General features: G+C 39.9%; 1 long non-coding RNA gene across 2 annotated transcripts in view; it reads right to left on the bottom strand.

Moving 5' to 3' along the window:
* Positions 1 to 20093, bottom strand: part of LOC110340319 — a 223256-nt gene extending 203163 nt beyond the window's left edge. For both annotated transcript variants that reach the window (XR_002382106.2, XR_002382107.2), the window contains exon 1: positions 19963 to 20093. This is a non-coding gene — a long non-coding RNA (uncharacterized LOC110340319). The remainder of the gene's footprint in view (positions 1 to 19962) is intronic.
* Positions 20094 to 25087: the final 4994 nt, after the last annotated feature.

Raw genomic sequence — 25087 nt, 5'->3', positions numbered from 1 at the left:
AAGGTTCTCAACCACCCCACAATGGCACAGGGTGAGGAACAAAGCTATAGCATATGAACCTCTGTGAGACACTTGTCCAGACCATAGCACACTGCTTCCAACATCCAAATGCAATTAAAGTACGTATGATTGGAATTTTTAGAGCTAGTTTTCAAATGATAATTAAAAAGAACTCATCTCAGTTGGTTAAGCAGCTCTCAAGTGTTCCTACCATTCATTTGTGCCTCTCAGCGTTGCTTAGAAAAGTCATGGACTCTTTTGCCTTCTGTCATATAATCCCAACATTGAGAGGAAAGAAAACCCTTCTGAGTCTTAGGATGTGGAGCAGTTACTGCCTGATAATGTCAATGTCAAGATGACTCAAAGTAATTCCATGCACAATTTTAATGTGCTGTTTTCCATTACTATTTCAATTCCATGATGAATTGCCAATTGAACAATTTCTTTTCTTTCAGGTGGCCAAAAGAGAAGGAGAATTCATCTAGGACAGTTGCTTCCTTGGCTCTGCCACTGGAGGATTTTATAGACTCAGTGATATATAACCCTCCACTTGGTTGCAATAAGGCAAATCTGATCGATTTTCACATAGAATGCAGTAGAGGAGCGGAAATGGGGAACTACCTGAGAAATGCCCCTGCAGATAGATGCAAAGACCCTTCCTATCCCTCCCAATCCCACTGTTCAGTGTTGGAAAGGTTCTAGATAATCTCTAGAACAGTCACCTCTCCACTCATGACATGCAGAGGAACCAGGTCTTGGAGTTCATTTCGTCATTAAGTGTTCTGATTACATAAAGCAATTAGAAGCTGGCTTCTGTCCTGCAAGCTAAACCTCCACAATGAAATTCCAAAGAATGGCAAGGAGCCAAAATCACTCAAGAGATTTCTTATTTAACTCAGCCATGTAAGCGCTCAGAAAGTGTCACATTTAAGTATGTGTGAAGATTATTGCCACAAAAAAAGAGGGAAAAATGTGAAGATGCATGCATGGGGCCACACAGACATGTCAAGAGGGAAAATAGCTTCAAGGATATCCACAGATCCAGCTCTTAGCAAAAGCCATTTTTTCCATGCAGTAAAGCTTGTGAGCATTTAATAGCCACTTTCCTTGATTGCCTTCAGATCCTGTTGGCTGCCAAGTGCCCCAGTGTGAGCACAGGACAGCTAGGCTTTGGGGGTGGGGTTGAAACGATCCTTAGGCTAGCTTCCTGACAGTTTTCCCATACCAACTCAACCCTAAGGCTCTCCTATGTTATACAATGGTTACGTGGATCATTCACTTTACTTTTCAACATATTACCCTCTGAGAATTAAGAAGCTTGGAAAAACATGTGCTTCCTTCACTGAAACAGCACAATGACCTTGCAGGTGAACTATTTTAGAAATATCTGGGGATTGTGGGGAGAGCAATGATACCAAGCTGTTCCCTCCAACCAGACTTATTTTTATGTAGCTTATTTTGTAGGTAAGTGTGTGGTGAGACCAGATCCTATAGGCTGGGCCAGATTTAAGGCTGGAGGGAGTCTGGTATGGTCTTTAATATAAAAACCAACCATAAGGAAGCAAAGGACACACCCAAAGTCAGAGATACAAGTGAAAGAAGGGGGTCAAATTCTCCTTTTATTCCTCCTAGGATACCCCCGACCCACCTCGTTGCTTACCAGGTCAGAAGCCTATTTATGGCTCCCTCCCTGTGTTTATCAGAACCCAGGAGTAACTTCAGGAGTACACTTTCACTAAGTAACAGCTTGCTAAGGGCAGCCACTATGCACTCACCTAGTTTTAATATTTGCCACCATACTATGGGATCAATTTTATTTTATTTTGTTTTTTGAGACAGGGTTCCTCTGTATTGTTTTAGAGACTGTCCTGGAACTCACTCTGTAGACCAGGCTGGCCTCAAACTCAGAGATCTGCCTGCCTCTGCCTCTGTTGGAATTAAAGGCGTGTGTCACCAACACCTGGCATACTGTGGGGTCGAAAGGATATTTCTGCACAGCAAACTTGACTATGCCTATCAATGTGGTTAGTTAAAATAATGATCTTGGAGTCGCAGTACATAATCTTTCTTCACTATGTAGCCCAGGCTAGACTCAAACTTGTGATCATCTTGCTTCACTGGTGATCACTGGTCTTCCCTTGGTAAAACTTGCTCATGCTAAGTTTTCTTATATACCAGGTACAGAAAATAAGGTTTTGATTTTCTGTCTGTATTTTTGTTTGGTCTTTGCTGTGTAGCTATGCCTTGTCTGTTAAAAGTAGTCATACACATCAGGAACTATGGAATGAGCTGTGTAAATCAGGATGGCCTCAATCTTTGCTTACCCTCTGGTTTCTGCCTTCCACTCTTGGATGACAGACAGGCAAAACCACACCTTAAAAAAGTAGTTTTGAAATGGGAGCTAATATTCTACTCTAAAATATATTGGGAAAACAGAAAGAGCAATGGGCAGGTAGTGAATATGAGCAAAGTATACACACACACACATACACACACACACACACACATATACATGTAAGCTTTATGTATGAATGCATGTTATGTTCCAGGCACATATTACTTTATCTTGAGTTTCTAAGCGTTTCTTCATAGTAAGTTGAAGGGCCACTTTATAGGTGAGTTCTAAAATACCAAATAGGGCATATCTAGCTAGAATTTGAATTATGAATTTTAATCAAAAGCTAATATTCATTACAATGTATCACCTCCCAGAAGCAGACCAGGTTGTGACTCCCAATTTAACTTTTCCTTTTAAAGGAGTGAACTTATAAAATTGTATTTGAAAATATTATTCAAAATCAATTCATTTACTTTATATCTTATCAAATCATCAGGACCTCTATTGTTTGTAAGACTCTCTCCATTGAGGGTCTACTTGAAATCCAGGAATTATCATCATAGAACTCCTAATATTTGCAAGTAAAGCCATAATGATGGGGGAAGTCCTTCTGTGTATATGTTTGTCATATTGGTTGACAAATAAAGCAATGTTGGCCAATAGGGAAGCAAGATAGGTTGGACTAGGAGTTGAGGAGGATTCTAGGAAATGTAGTCAAGAGGAGAGAATTGCCATGTGATCCCAGGAGGAGAGGGTATAAGTCTGGCATTCTCGGTAAGATAAGACCTTATAGAAATATATATTAGCAATTATGGGTTAATAGTTAAGTCAGAGCTAGCCATTAAGAAATGGCCAACAGCTTCATAATTAATAGAGTGTCTTGTGTGTCATTTGAGGACTGAGACAGTAACAGGACCCAGGCAGCTGGCAGGAAAGGCTGCACATTACACCACAAGGAGCAAGCCAGTGAGCAGCATGTTTCCATGGCTCTGCGTGAGCTCCTCCCTCCATGTTCCTGCCCTGTTTGAGTTCACTACATGACTTCCCTCAGTAATGGTGTGTAACCTGGAAGCGTAAAATGAAATAAACCTCCACTTCCTTCCTAAGCTGTTTTGATCATTATTTTTAATCATAGCAACAGCAACCTGAGACAGGGTGGAACTCTGAACTACTTAAAAAATTGTTAAAGCAAACTTGGCTATCCACACATATCTTCTGTTTCTACAAGATGCTAAGTTTGACTTCTACAAAATAACAGCGTGCCTTTTTTATCAAGGGATACTTAATATTTATAATCTGTCTCATAGTACAGAGTCCACAGAGCAAACAAAGAACACATATTTTTTGAAGGGTTGTAGAATTAGCTATGCAAAATGCAGAGAAGCCAAGAGAAGTGAAAGGGGGAAAATTGCCTGCAAAACACAAATGTATCATTTGCTTCCTTACTTTTGAAAAGGTAGTCTATGCAAAGTACTATATCTATGCTCTGTTTCAATATTGTGTGTATACATATACATTCATACACCTGTATATTCTATATATAGTATTTATGTCATGATTTGTATAAGAATGGTTCCATCAAGAATGGATGTGATGACAACGTGAAATTATTATAGCACCAAGCAGGTATGATTGCCAACTTCTTACATGAAATTACACTCTAGGAGGGCACAACAACAAAATCTATCAAGTTATTTCTGAGATTGAAGTCCCATCTTTAAGCAAAGTCTGTCTGTCTATGTGTAATACATGTGTGAAAGAACAGAAGACTCTGAAATGTGTAATTCCCTCTCAAGTGACCACACATTTAGAAAAAACATTCTCACTTTATACATGTGGAACTCTAATACATGTAGAAAATATGAGCACTTGTGAGAAAAAATTCCATCATTACACTGAATCAAAGAACCAGGAAAATATTGTCACCCCAAAAGAAGGACACACTAATGTATTACCCTAAAGATGCAGAACAATACTTATTTCTTACTCACAGGCTAGCCAAACAGAAATAAAACAGAAGAAATGGAGAGTAAGGCAAGCTTGGAAAGTATTGAAAAGGGCATTATTTAAATTAATGCTTTGCCCATTTACTAAAACTAATGAAGCTATTGATGCATAGCATCTTATGATAGAATCTTTAAGATAATCACACATGTGATTAGAAACATCAAAATTTAATAGAATTTCATAGAAGTAAGAGGAAAATCAGTCTAACACTGCAAAGGAGTGCACCACATGACAGGCCTTTTTGAAAATGTGTGCGCTGATAGCAATCAACACAAATATATGTGAACACATTTCGGAGGAGAAAATTACTGGGGGGTCTTACACATAGCTGACTAGTTCTACATTTGAAACCACAAATTTACCAGCAGTTTATCTGCCAATTTTCAACTGCTTCAAAATATGTAGAAACTGAACCCTGGAAACCAGTGACAGAGAGGGAGGAAAGATGAGCAAAGGGGTTAAGACTGGGCTGGTGAAACCCACAAAAACAGCTGACCTGAACAAGGGGGAGCTCTTGGACCCCAGACCGACAGCTGGGAGGCCAGCATTGGACTTACCCAGACCTCCTGAATGTGGGTGTTAGTGAAGAGGCCTGGACCATTTATGGGGTCCTGGGCAGTAAAATCAGTATTTATCCCTGGCATACAAATGGATTTTGTGTGTCCATATCATAAACAGGGATGTGCTCTTAGCCTGGACTCTTGTGGGAGGGCCTAGGCCCTGCCCTGAATGAAAAACTCTGCGGGGGGGAGTGTGGGGATAGAGTGAGAAGCTGGGGTGGGGGACTAGTGGGAGTTGTGGGAGGAGGGGAGGGAGAGAGAGCTGGGATTGACATGTGAAGCAAGCTTGTTTCTAATTTTTAAAAATGTAATAAATAATAAAAAAATTTTTAAAACCAAATACGTAGAATTTGGCACTGGCAGACAATACCAATTTTGTGTCTGACCCACATTAGTGACTTCTAGAAGTCCACAAGTGGGGAAAGGCATAACCATACAGTGTCATGAGTGGGCAGTAGTCCTTGTTTCTCGTGAAGTATCAGTCCTATTCCACACTTGCAGGAAGAAATGGGTATACTCGCACGCCAGCCAGCCACAGCACCCAAAGATATTTGGGAAGTATGTCCTTGAAAGAAACAGGGGAGTGTTGTGATTTTTTTTTACTGCTGTTTATTTTTAAAAGAAAACTCTAAAGCCAGGTTTTTACTGTGTTAATATGCAGTCTGTATCTCCTCTCACGTCAATGCTTATTTAATGCATGCTCTCTAGGCCATTGAATCACTCATAATCTTTAAGTCTTATAATTTTTTTCTCTTAAAGATTTACTAAGGTTTGAAAGACATATTCACTCTTCGTATCTTTAAATTTGCTTGTTTTTTCTATCAGTAGCCCAGGCTGGCCTTGAACTCACAGCATCTTCCTGCTTTGACCTCTCAAATCCTGGGATTACAGACATGAGTCAACAAACCAGGCATAAAATTTGTTATTTTTAAACTCTTATCATCAGCAAATATGGCTTGCATAATTTTTCTCTGCCAAGTTTTATTTCTGGCCCAGTATTGAACTCATTCTGTTAAGTGCCCCATGAATGCTTACAAAGATGACCCCTTTTTTTGTAGGTACGTAAACAAAATTTATTAATGAAATCACACCAATCCCCTGCCTTCTTATTTATTATTTTTCTGTTTAAACAAAAGAGACTTAAGGGTAAGCTGAATTTATTCCTTTATCCCCCAAACCCTGCCTTTCATCAGGTTAATCATGCAGATTGAGAGTCGACCTCCCTGTTTCAAATCATGATTCCATACAACCAGCTGTGTCATCTTTGCCAAATTAGTGAATGTCTGAAGTCTCGGAATCTCCATTTATAAAATGAGAATTCCCTAACTGACAAGAAAGCCTTATACTAAAGGAGATAATGCAAATAAGGTGCCTTAATTGTAACGTGACCAAGAGATGGCAGTGTGGGTATTGGTGGGCATTGTTCTCATTGTGTTCCAACTATTTCTGACACTGTGTTAGATTATTAACGTTGGTTTCCCCTGTGATATAGGCACTTAGAGGGAGATGCAAGACTGTTCACTGGCAGACTGATCCAGTATGCTTCCTCACTGAAGCAGGGTAGTCTGCCTGTTAGTGATTCCCAAACATACATTTCTCAGACTGAGCTATTAGGCTGAGAGCGGTGCTCTCTCCTGTGGTATAAAAAATTATGGTTTTACCAATAATTCCTGCTGTCCCATTGGTAGTTCTGATCTTATGCAGGGCCTGCTGGAGAGCAGTATTTTCAGTACTGCAGACAGTGATGTTCTCAGTTCATGGATGTAAGCAAGGCTGAGCTGTGAGAGACAGAAGAGGTCTGAAGACAACCTCCTGGATTGCTGGCACCAATTAAGGCAATGAAGCAGAAACAATGCACTACAATGTGTCACACATTCTCTGCATCAGGCAAAGTTCACAGTCTGCCCAGTGGGTCATGACCACTTTGGGGTCCAGAGACCCTTTTACAGGGGCGGCATATCAGATATCTTGTATATCATATGTTTACATTATAATTCATAACAGTAGCTAAGTTACAGTTTTGAAGCAGCAACCATAATAATTTTATGTCTGGGGGTGGTCATAGCAGCATGAGGAACAGTATTAAAGGGTTGCAGCAATAAGAAGGTTGAGAGCTACTGCTAGACTCTAGCAGGAAAGGAAGACATACAACAGTGACATTGCTCAGATCCAGAATGATGGGGCCATTAAGATGCAAGAATGACTAGGTAAAACTAAGGTCTTTTGGGAAAACCTCACAGAGAACAAAGGACTCCACTCTAAAACGCAAGCCCCCTGAAATAGGTATAAGCAAGAGGGGGCCATAGAGTGAATAGGAAAAGAGGGGATGTGTTTGTGCCAACAGGGAAAGTAAAAACATTTGATTTATAAATAGGATATTAGTATTCAGGCATCTGTACTGGCCTGCTCTTGGGGTTCTGACAGGATACACCTTCAGCAGTAGCTACTAAGAGCACCACCTGTGCACATTCACTATGGTCCCTTTTAAAAGGGCCTGGCCCACCTCGCATCCTTCTTTCTCTCTTTGCTTCTCTGTCTCTGTCTCTCTCCATAGGCTGGTCTCCTTCCTACACCCCCACTCCCCTTTTCCCATTCACGTTCTTTCAATAAAAAACCCCTCCACCCAAGCTCTATCCCATGGCATCTTTGTCTTGTGCACTGCTTTTTAAAATTACCACATAGGACAGATAAAGGCTGCCAGGTTTGTAAGGCATTATCAGTGGTTCTCAACCCATGGGTTGCAATCGTTGGACAGTTTTCCTTACTATGCTGTCATAGCATCTTTGAAAATATGGTGGTGTATGTAAGCACATGCCTTTTGTACTTATGTTTCCATCCTGTTGCATCAATCTTAACCTTTATCTTTATATGTTGAAGAGTATTTGATGGTACTCTGACATTCCAAGTTGTAAACCTTCATCTTTATATGTTGCAGTGTATTTGATGATACTATGACACTCCAAGACTGTTAAGTTAACCTTGAATCAGAGGCAGAGTCAATGACTAACTGACCAGAATTAGCCATGGAGATTTTGGCAGATAGAGAGGCACAAGAAAAAGTAGGGAGGGGCTTAGAAAAATAGGTCTTTTTGATCTGAGAAGCATGGAGAGACAGAGTGTGTCAGTTGGTTGTGCCTCTGCCACTTTCTTGACCTACTGGGTTCTATAATACAATATTAAATTATACCAGTCTACTTCAAAAGTATGCTAACAATTCTGTAAAATATAGAGCTGACAGTCTCCTGCTCCTTTCTTCCCCTCTTACAACCTTCTTCTCACACACATTACATCCCTGCAAATTACATGCTTGGCAATGCTTTTAAAATGACTAAGAGAAACTTAAATAATGCTCAACTAAAGTGAGTCTCTTCTAGCATTGGAAATAAAGCTTCTGGGTTTTATGACCAGCTCATAAGATTGTGAGAGGGGTTAAAAATGGTAACAATTACTGGAAGAGTTTTCTCAGTATTAGGAAGTGACCACTGTTGAATAGATAGTCATTTGTCCTGTTTTAGAAGAAGGCTTGCTTTGAAATTATTTATTTATGTTTGAGGAATCAGGTCCTGTTATATAGTTCAAGTTAATGTTGAATTTGGGAACCTCATGCCTCCACCTTCCTCGTGCTGAGATGACAAGTGTGCACTACTATGATCAGTGACTCTGAGTATTTTAGAAAGCACAAATGCTTCACTTTTACTTGGAAAAATTCTCTCTTAAAGCTGTAGATTTAATTTTTTTCATCAGAACTTTAAACACATTAGGCTGTGTTACTCATAGGAAATTCAGGCATCAGTAAGAATAAATATTTATATTTGTTGTTTTTTTGCTGCTTGTTTTTTGTTTGTTGAGATTTTTCTCTAGGTCCCTGAAAGTGACAGCAAAGTAGATTAATGGGCTGAATAAATAAAATTAATAGCATTCTATTATTTTGACCTAAAATATGATGATCTTATCAGCATCAGCCTAATGTGTGAGAAGAATCTTGTGAATTAGCAATCTGGATAGGATATATGATTCCACCACTAACCCATTTGCTGTAAAAGCAAGAGCATATGCTTGTGACCCTTCAGAATTTTCTAGAAGGTAAGGTGCTTCTGATTGGAATATTGCATAAATCTTTCTTTCCCCTAAATACTCACCTAATCCAGTTTCTAACAACATTAATTGCCAACAAATAGTCAGCCTATGAGGCTGGTATAGAGGATTTCCAGGGTCCTACAGAATAACCTGTGTTTGAGCCAATTCTTAACTCTAGAGAGAATAAACACTAACCTATATTACCCTAGAAATTCCTCCAAATGGTTGGGCTTCGTAGAAACTATAGGCTTCCTTGTAAATTTGCCTAATTCAACCATATATTGGTTTGGATATAACATAATACCCTTCAGGCTCACAAGTTTGCAAACTTGGGCCCCATATAGTAGCATAGGTTTGAAAGGAGATAGAGTTTTGGGGATGGCAGACACAGCTGGTGGAAGCAGGTCACTGTAGGTCAATATAGGTAGAGTATTTTCCCCAAGTTCTCTGAGCCATGTTAGCAAATTAATTGAAACTGGTGGGTGAGTAGTGGGATCCAACTTATATTGGTTCCATTGAAAACAGGTTTAAAGCATAGCATCTGAAAACATGGGACAAAGTACATGATGTGCTTGGATGAAAATGTCAATACGAAACATCACTTTGGATAAGGGGTATGTGCTAAATAAAAATCAAGAGAAAGAAGTAGATAATCTGAAATGGGAAGGACACACATGGAACTGACATCTGATGCTCTCCCTAGGTAGGCAGTGTCTGAACAAAGTCTACCCACAGAACACAGTCTTAGTTAGGTTTCCGTTGTTATGATAAAACAACAACTCAAAAAAAAAACTTGGGGATAAGTGTTATATTTTACCTTGAAATTAGAGTCCATCATTTAAGGAAATCAGGGCAGGAATACAAGGCAGAAATCTAGAGGCAGGAACTGAAGTACCATCATGGATGAATGTTGACTAATGGCTTGCTGCTCCTCATGGGTTGCTCAATCTGCTTTCGCACATCACCCAGGATAACATACCTGCCCAGGTGTCACATTGGCTGCAGAGGTCTGGGCCCTGTATCAATTAGCCATCAAGAAGATACCTCCAAAACGTTCCTTATAGGTAATTTGATGGAGGCATTTTCTCAGTTGAGTTTCTTGTGCCCATTTGACTCTAGCTTGTGTCAAGTTAACAAAACTAAGCAAGACAGACATTCAGTAGTGTCTGTTAGAGAATGACTTGGTATGTGGAGAAGCCCCTGATTGGTCTTGTCACAGAAGAATTCTGCATTGTATGAGCAATTCTGTAAGGAAAAGTTTGTAGAAATTTCTGTAAAGAAAAGTTGAATTTGCCTATGCCATATCACGTACAAATTTTGATGTTACAATACTGAATAATATGTTGAGAGTGAGAGTATTTTTTTCTTATATCTTAAGGTAAAGTGACTATCTTGGAGGTATTTTAAGTTTTTGTTATATTTTTTAGTTATTTTCTCCCAAATAAATGTCAAAGTATTAGAATAAATGGCACATTTAAGCAAATATCTGTTGAGGCCAATGTGCACAAGGCAATGTATTACAAGCTGAGACAAATGATACTTCACTAAGGATGAATTATTCACAATGACAGAGACACATATCTCAATCATTAGGAAAGATGAGTGGAACTTTTAGGGAGCTTGTGTGTATGAGGTAAATCATGATAACGGCATTGTTAAGTTTTTGTTTTTCTGTCATCAGAGATAGTTACACTGAATTGATATCAGACAAAAGAGTAGGGCCTTTAATTCTTAAAACTTGGAAAACAGCAGATTTATTACTTAACTCATAATCTAAGCAAGCAGTGTATGGCATAAAACAATCAAGCACAGAAAAATCTCCGAAGCATGTAATAACTTTGTACTGTTCAGGGAATACCATGGGGTGCACTAGTACAAGATGATGAGAGTTGGGGAAATAGAATCATTAGCATGTAGCAGCGATTGCCTTGTTAATGATTCAGGGTTCATTTTTCTCATGCAAGCCAGCTTCATGCTGGAGTTTTGCTGTGTTAATTCCTTCCTTAAGACAGAAATTCCCTGGAGAGAAAAGGAGTGGCTGCTCTGATGTTTTAGGAGAAGGAACTGTCTCTACCTGAAGCTGAGGGTTGTAGGCTTCTTGTTTAATTTTTTTTCACACTGTTGCGCCATTGTGAGGCTTCCAAAGTAGCTTAGCTTCACTGTACATTTCATTCCTGCCAGAATCTGTCTACTTCATGGCTTCACCTATTCAAACATTTTATCTCTTTTCTTTCCCATGACAACAGAATGGTGATTTGTTTCCCATGTCATCACTGCAGATGGCAAAGAGACAGTGTTGGTCTTGATCGAAGTATAAATTTATTGACTAGGCAGAGTATGGTGGTTTACTCTGTCCATAAAAAACATTAAATTTCAAAATGTATTCATCTTTCCAGTTCCTTCTGTTGTTAAGCCTCTGATAATCAATACTGAAAAGTTATGCCTTGGGCAACTCTAGCAACATTGTCTGTCACTTTACCAAAGCAATTCTTTACATTAACAAAGGAATGTAGGAATTTCGGGTGTTAAATGAGGACAAAGGGTGATGGATAGGAGAGGAGAGGAGAGGAGAGGAGAGGAGAGGAGAGGAGAGGAGAGGAGAGGAGAGGAGAGGAGAGGAGAGGAGAGGAAGAGTGGCTTGATACGTTGCCAAACTTCATGCTTACATGTATCTTAATTCCTCATTACAAAATTTAATTGACTGTGACTTTAAAGAATCCACCATTGTTCAGAGAGGCCTTCATGGCCACTACCTTTGTAGCATAGGAGAACAGCGAGATTTGTTGAAGAACAAGACAACACTGGATCAAAACTCAAATCTATCTATAATGCCTTATAGGTAGGTGCACTACCACTAAATCATATTCTACTCCTACTTAAAACTCATGGTTGGATCAACTCACAATCTTTGAAAAGTTATTTATACATCCTTTGCAGGACATCTTGTATTGGGCCCAGCATGCTGAGTCTGCCCGAACCTGCCCTACTCACAACATCCCCAATCCTAAGACCTCACCAACTCTCAAGTTCAGAGCTCTAGTCAAGTCTGGTGTCCTCTCCTACACAATCCTCAACCTTCAGGCTTGGGCCAGGATATTCATTCTGTATACCGCCTTAGTCCTTGTGTTCATCTGACTTCACCCTAAAAACTCTCTATACAACTTCCAGGCCCATCCTCCTGGGTCTAATATCAGACACAAAATTAGTGAAAGAAGTCCACATGTCCAGGTCTCATAACAAAAACACAAACAATAAGAAAAATCAAGGATGTATGTGCCCCTGAAAGTCCAGCAATCCTATAGAAAGTTTTGCCAATAAAAATTGCCTACCTGAACCCCAGAACACAGAACTTAAAATAAACTTCATTAAAAAATTCAAGGAGTTTAAAGAAGACACACGAATAAACAGCTCAACAAACTTAAATACAATAAAGACCTAAGTGATAGCAAAGAAAACACTGAATGATATAACAGAGAAAATCCAGGATTTGAAAACCGAATTCAATAAAGAGACAGAAATGTTGAAGAGAGCTAAGCTGAACTAAAGATGAATTAAAAACTCAATAACCCAGGGGAAATTCTTACAAGCAAAATGGATTGAGTAGAAGGCAGAACATCAGTACTCAGAAATAAAGCAGAGAAGTTAAACCACACAAGCAAAGAAAATGAATTTTTAAAAAATACTGGAAAAGAGAAAAAGGACTGTTGGACAATATGAATAGATTAAATCTGTGAATTATATCCATAGATGAAAGAGAAAATTTCTAGGTCAATGCTTAGACTTCAACAAGATGATAGAAGAAAACATCCTCAGACTAAGTCAAGTAATATACCTACAGATACAAGAAACAAACAAAACTTCAGACAGGACCAGAAAAAAGACACACTCTAAGACATATAATAGTTAAAATACTAAATATATAGGATACTCCATGATGTATCATAATTAAGATGATAAATATGTAGAACAAAGAAAAACTGTTGAAAACAGCAAAAGAAAAAAAAACACAAGAGACATATAAAGGAAAACCTATGGGACTAACAGTTGGTTTTTAAATGTGAATTTTGAAAGCAAGCAGAGCCTGGTGCCATACACTGCAAATCTAAAACATCATGGTTGCTGACCTAGACTGTTCTACTCAGCAAAAAACACCTGCCATAGTTGAAGTAAAAATACAAGAATTCATGTTCACATAATGAGCCCTAATGAGAATATTGGAAGCAGTGTTACCAACTGAAAAGAATACTAAGCATAGCCAAGAATCTGTAGAAAAAAAATAAAGCTATACTTATTGAACACAATTACTGCTGTCAACACAAAGTTTTCAATATTTGCTTTAGACATTAAAAACCTCAATGCTCAAATAAAAAGACAAAAGCTAGCTAAATGGATGAAAAAACAAAATCCATAAAGAAACTCACCTTAGTTACAAGAAGCAAACAGAATACCAAATAGAAAAGACCAGAAAAGAAAATCTCCAGGGCATTTCATAGTTAAAACACTAAGTATACATAACAAAGAAAGCTGAGAAACAGAGGGGAAGAGGGAGAGAGAGAGACACACACAAATCACATACAGAGTTAAATACATCAGAATAACAGCTGATTTCTCAAGGAAAACTTTAAAAGCCAAAAGTGCCTAGAACAATGCATGTCAAGTCCTAAAAGACTACTACAGCCAGCCTAGACTAACATGCCCAGCAAAACTATCTGCTATAATTGAAGGAGAAAGAAAATCATTGCATGATATAAACAACCTAAAAAACATACATCCAGCAAGCCAAACCTAAAGAAAATACAGGAAACTATATTTCAGGCTAAAGAGACAATGAGCATAGCAATGAGATCATGGAAAGGAATATGGGGCTTAATTATTAGAACACAAAATAACACCTAGAACAGAAACAACAACAAAAAATAAACAACATGATGGCCACAATTTGGCACACATATTTCAATAATAACTTTAATAACAATAGCCTCCATTCTCCAGTTAAAAACATGAGCTGACTAAATGGATCAAGAAACAAAACCCAACTATCTGATGCTTATAAGAAACACATCTTAATTATAAAAATAAACATCACCTTAGAGTAAAAGGGTGGACAAAGGAACTGCAACCAAATGGGACCAGGAAGCAAACAGGCATTGTTAACCTAATGTCTGACAAAATAAGACTTCAAAGTAAAACTAATCAAAGAGATAAAGAGGGACAAGTCATTCTAATCAGTTAATAAAAAGACAGTTTCTTAACATATCTGCACCAAACTTAGAGATGCCCAATTTCATAAAAAAATCCACTACTAGAATTAAAGACACCAATTAACACCTATCCATTGATAGTAGGTGTTTTTAATACCACTACTTTCTCCAATATCTTTCTCTAGTAGACAAGCCATCCAGATAAAAAACAGAGAAACATCAGAATTAATTGACATGAATATCAAATGACCTTCACCGATATCTCTGGAACATTCTATCTATACAAGCAAAAAAAATATATTCTGCTACTCAGCAGCACATAGCAGATTTTCTAAAGAAGACAACATTCTGGAACTTAAGACAAATCTGTATAAACACATAAAGACCAGCCTGGACTACAAGAGCTAGTTCCAGGACAAGCTCCAAAGCTACACAGAGAAATCCTGTCTTGAAAAACCAAAGAGAAAAAAATTATTGCAAACATAATAAAGACATACAAAAAAAAAAGCACTATACAGCATGACCAAGCTGGCTTTATCCCTAAAATGCACAGATGGTTCAACATACACAACTAAGTAAATGTAATAAGCCAAACAAATGGTTTTAAAGAGAAAAATCACATGATCATCCCATAGATGCAGAAAAGGCCACTGACAAAATCCAACATGCCTTCAATGATAAAAGCCCCGGAGAATATAAGGCTAGAGGGAATATACTTCAACACAATCAAGTCTGTATACAAGAAAACCACAGCCAACATCACCCTAAGGGAAGAAAAGTTTGAAGCAATCCTGTTGGTGTAGAAAACAAGAGAGTAATGCCCACTATCACTACTGCTTTTCAGTATTATGCTCAAAGTACTATCCTTCAAAGAGAAGGAAACAAAAGAGATACAAGTAGGGAAAGAAATCAAACTGTCCCTATTTGTAGAGGACATGATACTTTACATTAGAGATCCCAAAAATTCTACCAGAAAACTTCTAGAAATAGTAAACAAGTTTGGCATTGTGGCAGGACACATGACTTGCACAAATGAATAGCTTTTCTATTCACGCTGGTAACAACACCAGTAGACAAGCTAACGTTGAAAGGGGAAATCTCACAGGGACTCATCACTACGTGATGAACTATAGCCAATTAAGTCCTGAGGCAGGGAGCAGTCTTTACCAGGGGTTAACACCCTAATTGGTTATGCAATAAAGAAAAAATATACACATGCAAACACATGTGCAAAACAATGGTAATTATTAAAAGAGAAAATGAGGCTATGAATTTGAGATAGGGGCAGGGAGGATGAACATAGAGGATAGAGGGGGAAACATTCATGTAATTATATTTTAATATTTAAAATAGAAAAATAAATTTCTGAAAATGTATAAGCTTAGCAGCTTTGTATATTATCCTAGTTGTGTATCTATGGCTGTGGTAGAACACTGATGGAAACAGTAAGAGGAGGAAAGGATTTGTTTGGCTTACATAACCTCATCACGTCTATCACTGAAGTAAGACGAAGTAAGAGCAGATCAGGAATCTGGAGGCAGGAGCACCGCTTACTGGTTTGCTCCACATGACATACTCATCTTGCTTTCTTACACAACTCAGGACCATCTGCCCAGGGTGGGTGGTACTGTCCCCAGTGAGCCTGGCCTTTCCACATCATTCATTAGTGAGGAAAATGCCCCCCCCCCCGGTCTGGCCAGAATTGCCCAGAGACAATGTGATGGAGGCATTTTCTCAATTAGAGTTCCATCTTCCAAGGTGACCTGGTTTGTGTCTAGTTGATGAAAACTAAGCAGCATATGTATCTTTCTTATTCTTCTATTAACAGACACATAGAAAAGATCTTTACAAGAGCAATTCAGTTTTAATAGAAAATCATCTTTTTTCCATGTGTTACCTGGATTGCAGTAGGCTCTCTTTTAATAGCCTTAAATTTCCTACTTATATTGGTCCAGGTGACATGATGAACAAATAACTCTTTCAGTCAGAAACTATGCTCTCAGCTTTATAATCAAAGATGTATCCATTTCTACATTCCACTAGATTGTAGAGTAAGAAAGTATCTGCCTTTCATTTGTACACTTACATAAAAATATTTGCTTTTTTTATATACTTTTATTTATTTATTTTGTCTTTTTGGGATAGAGTTTCTTCCTCTGTATAACAGCCCTGGCTATTGTGGAACTCTCTTTGTAGATCAGGCTGACCTTGATCTCACTGAGACCCTCCTATCTGTCTCCCAAGTTCTGGGGGCACCCAGTGCACAGCTTTTATAACTATGGTTTTATCAAGAAACTTTCATCATGTAATATAAATTTTGATCATGTTTCCCCTCCCTCAATTCCTCTCAGATGATTCCTATCTCCTTACTCATCCAACTTTACGTTCTTTCCTCTCTCTTTTTATTGATTTTTAAAGTTATTTTTAATTTTCTATAGCAACCCCAGTTCCCCCTCTCTCCCCTTCTCCTGCCCTCTGCATCCCCATCCCCAGTCCACTACTCATAGGGGGTAAGGCCTTCCTTGGGGGCATCAACAAAGCCCCTCCCACCTGTATCAAGGCTGAGCAAGGTAACTCACCATAGGGAATGGGTTCCAAAAAGCCAGTTTATGCCCTTGGGATAGGTGCCACAGCCAAACCCCCCAAACAGATCATGTCATATAATTGTCACCCACATTCAGAGGCACTAGTTTGGTCCCATACAGGTTCCCCAGCTGTCAGTTCATAGTCTAAGAGCTCTCACTAGCTCGGGTCAGCTATCTCTGTAGTTTTTTCCCCATCATGGTCTTGACCCCCCTTTTCCATATGATCCCCCTTCTCTCTCCTCAACTGACCTCCAGGAGTTCAGCCCAGTGCTTTCCTGTGGGGTCACTGCATCTGCTCCCATCAGTTACTGGATATAGGTTCTATGATGACAATTAGGATTGTCATTTATCTGATTATGGGGAAGGCCTGTTCAGACATCCTCTCCAAGATTGCTAGGAGTCTTAGCCGGCATCATCCTTGTGGATTTAGGGTTTGCTTTTAGGAAACAATAGAGAGTAAAAAAAATTGAAATAAATAAATCTAGCAATCCTCCCAATAGTTGTCTTACTTTACCAGAAGTAAAAATGTTAGTGACTTACATTTAAATAAACAAACTTTTGCCCCTCCATCTCACAACAGTGATAATATTTCTAACATTCTCTCCAAAAACTAAAGGCCACAGATTTGTATGGTTGTGGATCTCAATATGATGTAATTCCTAATAGAGAAACATAGAAGCTAGGGACTGACTCAGTGGGTAAAGAGCTTGCGGTTCTGAGTTCAGATCTCCAGTGCTTGTCTGTAAAGTGTGTGCTGTGCTCCTTAGCATTGAGAGACTGTCAGAGCCAGCTTTGTCCATCATTGAAGTCCAGGATCAATGACATACTAGAGGAAGAGACCAATAATTGACTTCTGGTCTCAGACATACATATATGGTCATGTGCATCAACACTCACCTGCACACACATGCATATACCCATAGGTTTCTGTAAATTTCATTGTTTCTTAATGACCACAAAGAACTTTATATACATTATCTCATTCTCAAGGCAACTTTCCAGGGCAGGAGAAGTTTGTTTTCAGAAGCAAAGTGTCCAGCTAGCACACTTCCCCAGAAAGAGTGAAGACCAAAGTCTCCTCAATCCTAAGTGTTCCATTGTCTAGCTACTCTTAAAATTTCTTTCTGTATAAGCCTAGGATTTATTTTGTTAATCATACCATTTTTTTGTTTGGACTCAAAACTAGTTTCTCAAATTACATAGCATGCCACCTCTGCTTGAAAACATGTAAGTAGACCACAAGTTTAGTCTAGTTGGTGAGTAGCTGCACTTGCATGGTAAAATTGGGTTGATTATGGGTCATTTAGTATTTCTCATGGATAAAGCCCCCATAGAAACCTTGAAAATCAAGATGCTTCTGTCATCATCGCAAGTATTCTGACTGTGTGATCACAGTACAAGAATAGCAACAGCAAGCAACATGATCTGATATTAATCTCTACTAGAACCGAGACTTTTACCATTCCACTATAACCATTTTTGTCCCAGGAGATACAGAGCCAAAGAGCTCAGGGCAGTGACTAAGTAAGATTTTCCTGGCAAAATCAGTAACAGAGGCCACAGAATTAGGAGGATAAAGGAAAAAAACAAAATCAAAACCAAACAAAGTAGCCTAGTGTTAATATGGCTTTGGAGGTCACCATTCCATCTCTACTAAAGGAACTGGGTTCCTGGACTCTGGTACTAGTCAGCCAATGGCTCTTCACCAGCATCACCTGGAGCTTTAAATCCTGGAGAAGGCACAGTATTCTTGTGGCTGAACACTGTTAGCTTTTAGCAGCAAAAGCTCAAACAAGGAATCACTAAGTGGGAATATAGACTGAAAGGGGTCAGGGCAAAAATCCAACAGCATGTGATATGCATTGTTAGCCAGGGACTGACACTGTGACTGTCCTGTCCCTGACCTGGCAAGTTCACTCATTTCACTCATAATGAAGCCATGCTCTTTTAGGAGTCGGTTTATCTTCTGGCTGATCCGACACACCGCTATCTGAAGGGAGCCCAAGTTCTCTCTGTTATGCCAGATATTCCCTTCATTACTTACTTAATGACTCCATGATAAGTCTCTTACCATAAACATGATGGATTGCTAAGCTGCCCCACCAATAGGTTGAAGCTACATTGTAGAAGGCTTTCTTCACAAATTTAAGCCAGATATCAAGTTATTTTGGTACCTTTCCCCATTGTTTTCTGTTTCTATACCCCTGCTCTTTCACAGTGGTATGAACAGTTCTACAGGAGTTCTACCAGCTTAACATATTTTAAACATAAATGCACTGTTGTCAAATAGAGGCACAGTATTCAACACCGGATCTTTACAACACAATCACCCTGCATCAAAACTCATACACCTGGTACAATTACCACCACCACCACAACCACCCCCCTACCACCTGGTACAATTACCACCACCACCACAACCACCCCCCTACCACCTGGTACAATTACCACCAGCACCACAACCACCTCCCTACCCCCAGAATCTCCATTCTGATCAAAGCTTCTTTCTGTTAGCTGTATTGCTCGGCTACTTTTTACCTGTTCTCACTAATCTCAATAGCTGTTTTCCTTCAACCATATTTTCAATGTATTTCAATTTCCCTCACTTCCAGTCCTGCCAATAGCATGAGTTTCATGAGTTAACAAGTCAAGACAGTTGTTCGTTGTGCCATAGGAAAAGAAGGGTGTATGCAAAATCTCTGTGGGGAAAGGGAACTGGGACGTCCCCTCCTACCTATCACATCATCCAGACTGCCCCACAAAGCAATCCCATGAGACCCAGAAGTCACCATGGGTTACCCAGTAATTAAAAGTTTATGAGCACTGAGAACATCTAAAGATGATCATGTGTGACAGAGCTGCCTCATTCCTTCCCAACAGTGTGTCACTTAGCTCGCATTTACTTTTCTCAAAACTTTGCTTAAAGAGATACAACTGTGATACAAGGGTACCCCAACTCCTTCAACTTCTCTAGTAAAATCTTTTGATAGAGCCCAGAATCTAAAATATGAAACAACGCTACTGTTAGTGAGCTTGCTTAAACTCTCTCGTCACAGGGTAGAAACAAGCAATGCAACATGTATCCTCTTCTTGAAGTCCAAATGACAAACCAAGGCACTATACCACTAGAGTTCACTCAGAAACCACTGAGTTCATTAGGCTTACACACAGCGAATATGTGAGTTATTACTTACGGGGGTGTGGTAGCTACTCCACAAAAGTCTGAGTTAGAAAATCTCTGCCCAGAAAGCAGGATGGCTTCCCCACAGCCTCATGGATTGAGCCCCTCCAACCAGCAGCCTTCCCAGATCTCTACCCTCTAGCCCCTCTCTGGGGCTGGGTGCAGTTAAGGCAGAATTGTGTACAGCTGGTGGTAGGGAGTGGCTGGATATTCAGGTGAGGTCCTCAGGACCTCCCCATCCACTCTGGGGGGAGGGAAACAGTCAACAAACCCAGATGGGATGATCTTTTGAAAGCAGGCACAGTTACACTCCCCATCTGGTTTGTATTTTTTTCTTTTTTGATTCAGAAGTTAGTCTTGTACAACACCTTCACCCCTTCCTCTGGCTTTTACATTCTTTCTGCCTGCCTCTTTTGCAACTGTTCTTGAGCCTTGGGGTGGGATGAGGGTGAGTTGACACAGATGTCTGACTATTTTCATTCAACTGCAGTGAAGTACCAACCTTGTGCCCTTTTGTCATGTCTCATCTCCAGAACGCAGCTGTTGGCAAGTCATGGGTGTATTTTTCCTACTATAAGATACAAGTGAGAAAAAGGAGGAAAAAATTGAGAAATGGAAAAATATCTAGACATGGGCCTCAGGGATAATGATTATAAACACAAATGTAGGGAGGACTTTAGCTGTTACATGATCCAACAGTCAATAGTAGTTGCTTCCCCACCAAAGCCTATGACTTCTCTGACCACAGGCTTTTATTTAAGTTCTCCATATCAGGTGTGAATTTCTCCCTTTGGGGGCCTTAAATCCAATGAGAAGATTGGTTCTACCCATAACCACTCACGCTACAATGTGTAGCTGGCAATTCTTGCCTCTGACTTCCATTGTGAAGCATGCAGGAGCCACAGCTGATTAGGGACATTGGGCTTAATTCTCCGTTAAATCACTGGTAGTAACTTCTGGTACTATAGGAGCTAGCTCAGAGGGAGACATTTAAAGTCCAGATTTATTTCTCAAAATCCAGAAGCCAAGACATGCAACATCCTCAGCAATGGGCTCTTATCTTTTGGTACTGGGATGTACAAGTAACTGGGGCAGTAGCCTTTATTGTTTCAAGAGCTTCTAGAGTTCTGTGGTCAACAACTCCTAGGGAGGTAACCCACACCTAGTACTAGGATTCTCAGTTAACTACCATATTGCTTCTAGGGTTATCTGTTTATACCTTTTGTGTAGCCTTTAACGTTTAAAAGCTCAGGCTAGTACAAACTCTTCCCAGTCACCTTCGTGAACATCCTTAGTGCCTTATCCAACCATAACATGAATGCTTCATGAACAACTTTCCCATGTTTGTTTCCTTGGGTGCATGAACATGTCTCTTAAATATGCCTCCAAATCTATAGTACACTCAAAAGTTAGTGTTGTGCTGTTCATACATAACAAAACATGAATAAAGAAGATGGGCCGAACTAGATTTGAAATCTTGAGCCACCATCCCCAAACAAATAAGGGGAGTATGGAGGCACCTTTGGTCATGTACTTTAAAGTTCACTGTCACATCTAGTCTCTGCAAGTGTCATGAGATTACAGACGTTCAGAACTGCTGGCAATCTTGGCCACCCTTTGAGGGGAGTGGCTGGAGATGTACCCATTCTGAGAGCCTTCTTCCATGGAAGGGTGTATAGTGAGAATTTCCTGCGACTCTTGGGTACCCATTGCTCTTACTCCTGTGGTGAATAAATGGTCTGGCCTTAAAATCCTCCACAGAGTCACCAACATAGAATTTGGTTACCCACACATTGTATCCCTAGGGACTCCAGCTGTGCACAAGTCCTGCCACATCTGTGTTCTGGAAATGTAGAGAGCTGTTTTGTTTGCTTGATTCCTTTACTCTCATGTGTTCTACTTGCTTTAACACTTAGAACCTAGAGTTAAATACTGCTCCAAGTAAGTTAGATTGGCCAAAGCCTCTCCTGCTTTTTTTTGTTTTATCATTTTTTATTTTAATTTTAAATAGCTTGTTTTACATGTCAATCCCAGTTCCCTCTCCCTTCTCTCCTCCCGCACTCCCCTTCCCCCCCACCCTCCCACCCTATTGCCAAATCCTTCCACATAGGGGATATCTAGAGTCTGTCATTTCACTCTGGGTAGGGTCCAGGCACTCCCCTAAGAGTCCAGGCTGAGAGAGCATCCCTCTTTGTGCTATAGGCACACGATGACTGTTTGTATTCCAGGGATAGACACTGATCCACAGCTCAGGGCCCCATAGGTTGCCCAGGCCTTCTCGCTGACACTCCATTTTGGGGGGTCCAGATCAGTCCCATGCTGGCCTCCCCACTGTCGGTCTGGGATCCAAGAGCTCTCCCCTGTTCACATCAGCTGTCTCTGCTGGTTTTGCCAGCCCATTCTTTGCCAATTTGCTCATCACTCCTCTCTTCTTTATGCTGGGAAAAGCTTTTATTTGATGCCTAGTTCACAGGCCCATACAGGACTGGGCTTACAGGAAATGTAGAAATTGATTCTGCAGTGACTATGAGACTCACATGGCATGCTGGTGGCAATGCTGAACCATATTGTGAAAGTAAGATGGCTGGATTTGGAGTACCAATTCCTAGCCCAATAGCAACATGAACTCCTTAACAGGAATGGTGGGAAAAGGAAATACCATCTGGATGCTACTACATCCCACAAGTGTCAATTCTTCATGCTGCCTTAGCCTTCAGGGCGTTTTTCACAGGACTTCTGCTGTTGGGCCATGCATTGCTATGAATGCTTTGGTGACATTACCATATGCAAAAATCAAAGAAAAGTTTGTGGTGAAGGGAAGGATACCTTCCTCATATTTTTGTGTCAGTCTGTTAAATAGAACCAGAAGAACTGCCTTTTACTCCTATGTTGTAAAAAAAGACATTTTTTTTCACTTTCAACATTCACACTCCCCATTCTCTGAAGGATAATCATATATATATTTCACGCTGTCCAGCTGGCAGATGAATCTAGATATCTAGATGACAAGCACCACACTGTACTCAGACTTCCTTGCTCTTCTGTTGAGTAAGGACCTCTCCATGGGTCAAACTCTTGTTGCCAGGCAACTAGTTCCTTCAGAATGAGAAAAATCCCCAGAGGACCCTCATTCCATATGCAAACAGGCTTCTGGCAGCTGCTCCCACCAGTTTCACAAACATGCCTGGACATGTCTGAATCTTTCTTATTGCTGAATTCAGATTTCCCATTACGCTAATTGAAAAGACCAAAGGTAATTCTGTCTACTTTTCATTAGTGAGATCTTATGACATCCTAGATATATAGTAAAAGAACAATATTATAATATTATCATCTGTCTTTATTTAGAGAGCCATTTACCCAACTTCCCTGCAAGGGACATCTTGGGTAAAACTAGTGTAGGGAAAAATCTTGGGCAAATTAAATTGTTTTCTGGAGCTTTATGGTTGTCCTTGCCAACAGCTTTGACTAAAGAAGCATCTGTGGACACCATTTATTAAAGATATTCAAAGGTGGTTGCAGCTCAGTCCCTAATGCGCACTTCACAAAGCCCTGAATGTCGGCCTTAAATTGAAGTATAATGTCAAGATCAGGTTTTGTGTGTCCTGGGGTACTCCATATAGTGTGTGTTGACTGGCTTTAGTCAAATTGACACAAACGTAGACATATCTGGGAAGAGGAACCTCAACTGAGAAAATTGTCTCCCCCATATTGGTTGTGGGCAAGCCTGTGGGGGTATTTTCTTGATTAATTGATGTGGGAGGGCCCAGCCACTGTGGGTGATGCCACTCCTGGACAGGTGGTCTTGAGTTGTATAAGACAGCAGGCTGTGGGAACTATGGGGAACAAGAGAGTAAGCAGAGCTCTTCCATAGCCTCTGCCTTCAGATTCCTGCCCTGACTTCCCTTCATGAAGGACTATAACCTGTAAAGTGAAATAAACCCTTTCCTTCCCAAGTTGATTTTAGCCATGGTCTTTATTGACAGCAACAGAAAGCAAACAGAAATACAACATAAAACAGGGATTTGTTTGTTTGTTTTGTTTAAAATTTGCCTTGCCCTGTGAGACTCCAATTTATAAGCAGGTTTTAACTGCATTTTGGTGCTGTGTATGTGGATGGAGTAATAAATCACATTACCTGCCTGGCACCATCCACAAGTCACAGAGTTTAACTTATTCCTGGAAATAGAAAGTATATGACCCTATGAATTTATCAGGATAAAATTGGATGGTAGAGGTACAGGGGTGTATAAAAATCATCAGGTAAAATATATTGGATATACCAGACCAAGGAAGTGGTGCAATGCTTACATCTAGATCCTACAAGAGATGAGCACATAGCACTATGATGGCCCCCACCCAACCGTTGTCTCCTCATTCAGTTTGTGGGCCAAAGACCAACAGGCAGAAACTTCTTGATTATTTCATGGAGTGATCAGAGTATCTACCAACACTTGTCAGCAAACATGTTTTGTGGATGAATTGTCCATACCTAAGTCACCCTAGCCCATCAGTAAGCCAGCCAGTCATGAAGACTGATTTGAAATGAAACCCCTCATTTACAGGAAGACAGAGGGGCAGATCCCAGCATATTTCCTCAAATGGTGACCTACAACATTTCCAGTGATTTCAGAAATAAGTAAGATACCCAAAAGAGTGCTCATTCTTCATTGAACTCTCAAATACCCAGGTTTCCTAAGGATCCCAGACATCTTCAAACAAGAGGAACAGTACTAGAACATCACACATCACACAATGAACAGAGAGTGTTGGTAGGATGCTCTCAATCGGTGGTAGGTGACTAAGTGACAAATAAACAAATGAATTCAGACAAGGGATGGGGTGCAAGCATCATGCTTGTCTTAGTCAAATGCCACTTCTATAAAAAGCAATTTGAGAGAGGAGGGTAGGCTGGCTTCAGTCTGAATTGTTCTTGCATCTTAAATGAAGTGAAGGAATCTATTACTGTGGAGGGAAATTCTTCTCATTTAAAGAGATGATCTTCTCCGGTGTCTTTCAAGCATGAATCACAATTGGCAAGCATTTCTTTAAGACAATAAGCAAGTCAGTAGGAATTTACTACTTTGACTTTAGGCAAATCTTTTTGATTTCCAGGTCTAGCATTTGTAGGCTGACTG

This window comes from Mesocricetus auratus, unplaced genomic scaffold (genome assembly GCF_017639785.1).
Source record: "Mesocricetus auratus isolate SY011 unplaced genomic scaffold, BCM_Maur_2.0 Super-Scaffold_100026, whole genome shotgun sequence".
Taxonomy (NCBI): domain Eukaryota; kingdom Metazoa; phylum Chordata; class Mammalia; order Rodentia; family Cricetidae; genus Mesocricetus; species Mesocricetus auratus.
Note: the sequence above shows the minus strand (reverse complement) of the source record. Positions and strands in the feature narration are given on the sequence as shown.